This window comes from Quercus lobata, chromosome 9, assembly GCF_001633185.2.
Source record: "Quercus lobata isolate SW786 chromosome 9, ValleyOak3.0 Primary Assembly, whole genome shotgun sequence".
NCBI lineage: Eukaryota > Viridiplantae > Streptophyta > Magnoliopsida > Fagales > Fagaceae > Quercus > Quercus lobata.
Genome location: NC_044912.1, coordinates 10131291 through 10138616, shown reverse-complemented (window position 1 = coordinate 10138616; position 7326 = coordinate 10131291). Strand labels below are relative to the sequence as shown.

The 7326-nt window shown below is 38.0% G+C and overlaps 1 pseudogene; it reads right to left on the bottom strand.

The window, feature by feature from the left end:
* Positions 1-5474: 5474 nt before the first annotated feature.
* LOC115961192 lies at positions 5475-7040 on the bottom strand (annotated as a pseudogene).
* Positions 7041-7326: the final 286 nt, after the last annotated feature.

Here is a 7326-nt window from a genome sequence, read left to right as displayed (position 1 = left end):
TATCAGAGGTCAAATCTTGCTGTATGAACCTCTACCTGATATCAATCGAGTTCTTTCATTGATATTGCAAGAAGAAAAGCAAAGGAGTTTCAAGAATGGTGAATTCACTGGTTCCACACATCCTATTGAAGCCACAGCATTATACTCAAATGCTGGTTCTGGTTTTAAACACAACCACAACAACAAAGGAAATTTCAAAAGGGAAGGTCCTATTTGCACTCATTGTGGGAAGACAGGGCATACAGTGGATAAATGCTACAGGTTACATGGTTTTCCTCCAGGATTCAAATTCAAGAACAAGTCCATGGCCAATCAAGTAGCTGGTTTTGGAACTACCAATCCTACTCAATCTGTTGAGGAAGTTATGATTTCAACTCCACAGTGTCCAATCTCTAAATCTCAATGTGAACAGCTTTTAGCCTTTCTGAATTCACAGTCAGTTGGAGGAATACCTCAGTCTTCAACTTCACAGCAGTTAGCTTGCTTGAACACTGCAGGAGCTAGCACTTCTCAGCCTTTGGCATTAAGTGCATCTACTTCCAATTACATCAACAACTTCTCAGGTAAAATTTCTGGTCATTCCTCGTTTGCCATTTCAAATCCTATCCCACATTCAACTGTTTTCTCAGCTAAAACAGTAAACAAATCAGCCTATATTGAAACAGATTGGATCATTGATACAGGTGCTACTGATCATATGGTCCACTCCGAATCTGTTTTAGATTCTTTCACTTGTGTTTCTAATTCATATGTCTACTTACCAAATGGTGAAAAGGTTTTAGTGACTCACATAGGAACTATGCATATCAATGACACATTAATTCTCACTGATGTGTTGTGTGTTCCTTCCTTTACTTTCAACCTCATTTCTGTCAGTAAATTGAACAAATCACAATGCTGTTGTCTTATATTTCTTAGATCATTTTGCTTTATTCAGGATCTGGCTCATTGGAGCACGATTGGTCTGGGTAGAGAACAAAATGGATTGTTTCTGCTGGATAACAAATACCAGGATTTGTCTTCTGCTCCAGCCTCTACCTGCTGTAATTCTGTTGCTTCTTGTTTTGATTTCTGGCATGCTAGATTAGGGCACCCTTCAAGTGGTAAACTTGAACTTGTAAATAAGATCATGCCCTTTGTGCAGTGTAATAAAACCACTCATTGTGACATTTGTCCAATAGCAAAGCAAAAAAGATTGCCTTTTTCATCTAGCACTCATATTTCTGATCATCCTTTTGATTTGGTACATTGTGATTTGTGGGGTCCCTTTTCCATTCCTACTATTGATGGTTACAAGTATTTCCTTACAATTGTTGATGACTTTTCTAGATGTACATGGATTTATTTGTTAAAGGCTAAATCAGAAACTCAAGTCCTTTTGCCACAGTTCTATGTCTATGTTGAAACTCAATTTAACAAGAAAATCAAGTGCATTCGAACTGATAATGGCACTGAGTTCCTGTTAAAAGATTTCTTCAAATCCAAAGGTATTATTCATCAATTGAGTTGTGTTGAAACCCCTCAACAAAACTCAATTGTGGAAAGAAAACATCAACATATTCTAAATGTGGCTAGAGCACTTAAGTTCCAATCCAATGTTCCTTTGAATCTTTGGGGAGACTGTGTGCTCACAGCTGTGTACCTAATCAATAGGCTGCCTAATTCTGCTATTAACAATAAAATACCATATGAGGTTCTTTTTGGTAAGCTGCCTACCTTCTCACATCTTAGAGTGTTTGGTTGTTTGTGTTATGCATCCACACTTACACATAACAGACATAAGTTTTTACCTAGAGCTACTAAATGTGTGTTTCTTGGTTATCCTTTTGGTGTTAAAGGTTACAAAGTAATGGATTTAACCACACATTCAGTTTTTATTTCAAGAGATGTGCATTTCTATGAGTCACTATTTCCTTTTCAATCTTCTGATCTTCCTCAATACCTTGATCCCTTTGATCCCAACACCTTGTCCTCACCTGTTTCTTTAAACCCTATTCCCTTGCCTACCATCTCAAATGAACCTATTTTGCCTGACTTTCCAGATTATGCAGCAAGCACTTCTGTTACTGCAGAATATGTTCCATTGGATTCTTCCATTGAAACTTCTAGTTCTTCATCTCCTACATCTGACACTGTCCCTGTCACAGCCTTACCTCACACTTCTTCACCTCAAATTAGGAAGTCTACTAGGACTCATAGACTACCTACCTATTTACAAGATTACTCTTGTTCCTTGCTTACCACTAGACCTTCACCAGGTAGTCCCTATGATATCCATAATCATCTTTCTTATGCTAACCTTAGTTCTTCCTATCAAAGTTTTGTTCTTGCTGCTAGTGCTGAAGTTGAACCTGAGTATTACCATCAGGCTGTGCTTTCAAAGGCTTGGCAGGGAGCAATGGACAAGGAGATTGGTGCTTTGGAACTTAATCATACTTGGGATGTAGTTCCTTTACCTCATGGGAAGTTTCCAATAGGTTGCAAGTGGGTATATAGGATTAAATATAATCCGGATGGCTCTGTGGAGAGATACAAAGCTAGATTAGTAGCTAAAGGGTATACACAGCAGGAGGGGCTGGACTATTCTGAGACATTCTCACCAGTTGCCAAATCAGTATCTGTGAGAGTGTTGCTGTGTATTGCTGCTATCAAGGGTTGGCCTTTACATCAGTTGGATGTTAATAATGCCTTCCTCCATGGTGATTTAGAGGAGGAAGTGTACATGTCCCTACCACAGGGCTATCACAGCAAGGGGGGCTGTTCAACAGATGCTAGACCTCTTGTATGCAGGTTGAGAAAGTCACTTTATGGTTTGAAGCAGGCCAGCAGGCAATGGCATGCTAAACTATCCACAACAATCACTGAAATGGGTTTTGTTCAATCAAAATCTGATTATGCACTATTTGTACATTCAAAAGGCTCTAAATTCACTGCCCTCTTGGTCTATGTAGATGATATATTGATCACAGGCAATGATGCTCAATGTGTAGCAGATTTGAAGGCACTCTTGGATGTTAAGTTTGGGATAAAAGACTTAGGAACCTTGAAGTATTTTCTGGGGTTAGAGGTGGCAAGGAGTGACAAGGGTATTACTCTTAATCAGAGAAAATATGCCTTAGAAGTTTTGACAGATTCGGGTATGATAGGCTGCAAGCCTATGAAAACTCCTATGGAGCAGCACCTTAGATTGTCAAAGGATGAAGGAGAGTTAATTGATGATCCTTCACAGTACAGAAGGCTTATAGGGAGATTGATGTATTTAACCTTGACTAGACCAGACATTTGTTATGCAGTGAATAGGCTAAGTCAATTTTTGAGCAAGCCTAGGCATCCTCACATGGTGGCAGCTCTAAGAGTCTTACAATACATCAAGGGTACTCCAGGGCAGGGGTTATTTTTCTCAGCTAACTCAGATTTTCAATTGAAGGCCTTTTGTGATGCGGACTGGGCAGGATGCCCTGACACTAGGAGGTCTTTGACAGGATATTGCATTTTCCTTGGTGAGACTTTGATATCCTGGAGGTCCAAGAAACAAAACACAGTATCGAGATCCTCAGCAGAGGCTGAGTATAGATCAATGGCTTCAACATGCTGTGAAATCACTTGGTTGCTATATCTACTTGAAGACTTCAAAATTGAGCACTCCAAGGCTGCACTACTCTACTGTGACAACAAGGCAGCCTTGCACATAGCTGCAAACCCAGTGTTCCATGAGAGAACCAAGCATATAGAGGTAGATTGTCATTTAGTCAGGGAAAAAATTCAGGCAGGGATGATTAAGACTTTTCATGTCAGAACCAATTTACAACTAGCTGATGTGTTTACTAAAGCACTTGGTGCACCTGCATTCCTGGATTTGATTAGTAGATTGGGTTTACTCAACCTTTTCAGTCCTAACATCACTTATCCACAACCATTGCAAGACTCAGAAGCTATTTCCACAGCAGAAGCAGCTCTGGTCTTGAGGGGGGCTGTTAAGAAGATCAAACAAAGGAGTAAACCTGAAGCAGTGATAAATGAAGGAAGACAGACTCGTGCAAGAAGAACTAAAGAACAAAAGAAGAAAAAGGGATTAAACGACAACAGCAACAGTAGCATTAGTATATTACTGAGAAAGCTACTTGTAGCATTGAAAGGAATAAGTTAAGCACGAGAGATGCACATGGGGTATCTGTGGAGCTATTACTGGACAGATGGCTTAAGGTTATTGGAGGAGTGGATCTTGGGAAGTCGTTGGGAAGTCGTTATAGGTGGTTAGGAAGGTTGTTAGTTTTCCCGCTCTTTTATTTTCTGGTACAGTAGAGATTAGTTGTATAAATGTAAAGATATACTTTGTAATTCATTCATTCCGTGTAATCACAATTCAGAGCAATAAATTTTCTCTCTTCATTGTTGAAGATTCTCATAAGTTTCTTGATATCTTGACTGATTGTGATACTCTGTTTTTCGTTTCTGATCTTTAATAGTTAGCGTTGCCTGTGATCAAACCATTCCAATTCTTGGAACAAACCTCACTGAGTATTTCTCTAAAAGAAGATTTGAGATTTGGATTTTATTCTCTCTCTCTCTCTCTCTCTCTCTTTCTCTAGCTTCCTCCATTTGTTTGTACATTTATAAGATGCTGGAGGAAACTCAATATTTCAAGAAAAGTTCAAACATGTTGACCTTCATTTGGGCAAGTAAGGGATTGGGACATTCTGATTTCAATATGGTATGCAGAGTCCAAGTTAGGCGTGATTCATAAAGCCGAAGTTGTATATTCATAGACAATTTTAATTCCTTCCCACACACAAATAAATAAAGCTGTGCCCTGTTATCTGGTGCACCTAAATTTTTGCTACATTTTGTGCACTTAAATTAGTACAAGACGAATACGTAAAAAACTAAAAATAAAAGAAGTCACCTTTTCAAGAGCTAAAACAGGAATATTTTCATTCAATGGGACAATTCTAATTGAGCAGCCTGGTTGATTAAGGAATATTAATTATCTGCACAACAATAATTTATCCTCTGTATGAGGCAGGGCAGCCACTAATTATCTGCGCAACAATAATTTATCCTTTGTATGATAATAACATGAATTAATTGATTAACCATGCATATGAGTACTGAATATATAAATAGGAGTAAAGCAATTTATACAACTGGGCTATTGCCACTCCAAAATATATTGCCCGGATTTTCAACATTGATTATTAACTTAATCAATTACACATTCACAATTATAAAGTTATAAATTTTTTTTTCCTCTTTTTTTTTTATTTAGAAAATATATATTTTTCCTCTTAAAATGACTTTAACAAATAAATATACCATGCACTAAGCAAAAAAGAAAAATTGTTGTAGGTAAGGATAGTTATCATAAATCAAGGGACCAATTATTTGTCACACAAAAATATGAAGTGTCTTTATGTTATCATATACGTGAAGAATAATTGCCCCAATCCTGCTGTGGTGTTAGCTTTCCCTTGCATTTAAAGTTTAGCCGATTGACCTGATTCACTTGATTGAAATGATGAACTAGTTGAATTTAAATTGTCTCCTACATCTCTTGTCTGTCTCATTGGTGATGATGATAGGAAAGGCTTGGAAGGCATTTGTAAGCATTCAACTTCTCCTTCAAGCATTTCTACAACTTTGTTCATTGAAGGACGGTCACTAGGCTTCATCTGTATGCACCATAATGCGACTATGATCATCTTCTTAACAATTTCTTCTCCTCCTCTGTGGCATCTTCTATTTCTATGTCATTTCCTTCACTAAATTGGTCATAGACCCAAGTTGGGAAGTAAATTTGGCTTGAATGGTCAGCAAATACATTCACGTTCTTTCTTCTACTTGCCATTTCCAACAATAACATGCCAAAACTATAAACATCAGTTTTATAGGAGACCCCTCCAATGTTTTTATAGAACAACTCTTGAGCTATATATCCTAGTGTTCCTCTTGCAGCAGTCAAAGACACTATGCTATCATTCGTTGGGTAAAGTTTTGCAAGCCCAAAATCAGAAACTTTGGGAATGAAGTTCTCATCGAGAAGAATGTTATGAGGCTTGATATCAAAATGCAGAATTTGCATGTCACATCCTCGATGTAGATATTCAATCCCATGAGCCACTCCAAGAGAAATCTCAAATATTTTCTCAATACTTAAGGGGATACGAATATTTTCTTCTTGAGAAAAAATGTATTTTTCAAGAGAGCCATTAGGCATGAATTCATATATAAGGGCGCGCTTTGGCCCCTCAGCACAGAAGCCAATGAGTTGCACCACATTCACGTGGTGAATTCTTCCAATTGTTGCAACTTCGCTGATAAATTATTGCCCATTAGCTTTGGAGTTACCCAACATCTTTATAGCTACAAAAGAGCCACTTTCAAGCTTTCCTTTATATACAAAGCCATAACCTCCTTCACCCAATTTGTCCTTGAAACCTTTGGACATCTTCTTAATTTTTGAGTGTACCTAATTGGCATGAGGTTAATTTGGCTTTGCAGAAATTCTTCAATAGCATCATACGTTGGTAAATGCCTCCTACGCCACTTATATATCAAAAGGGCCACCACACATGGAGTCCCAAATACCATTTTTGCAGCAAGGAGTAATAGCACTGTGCAGGAACATCACCGAAAAAACTATGAGAAAACAAATTTGTTGTTGCACTGCTGTCAGCTTTTCTATATTTTAGTTGAAAAATTAGTTAAACTTAAAACTAAAGTACTTTCCTAATTCTAGTAATTAAAATTTATACACACAATATATGTGGTTGAGTTCTTAAAATACTCTACCATATAAAATTCTTTAAATTTTTACCCATTGAACCAAAATAATTAATCCAGTTAATAATAAAAAAATAGTAATCCAGGAAAGAAAAAACTGTAAATCTCTCTTGCTCCCATAGCAATTCCAGTAGCACTTTCCATTTCATTTTACTCTCTCTCTATCTCTCAGGCTCGCCTCCCAATCATTGGTCCTCCTTACCTCGATTCGTCCATTGCCTTTTCTTCGGAAGAGTGCCACCATGAGACAGCTGTGCCATGGCACCGGTGAAGGGCTGATAGAGGTGATGATGTAGCCAAGCAATGGATCTGAGTTCGGTGGCTGTTCTTGGGCCGAATCGGGACTGGGTTTGATGGGTTTGCTGGTAGTGTTTGATTTATGTCGCCAACTCTCTGGTTAATGTAATTGCTCACTTTGATTTGGTATCTGAAAAGTTAAGCGATGTTCCATTGTCAGATACCAGCTGAAGATGTTAATTTTGAGCTGGGGATTTTAGAAGGCTGCTGATGACGTTGAAAATTGTCACCAATAGGTCACACTGTACT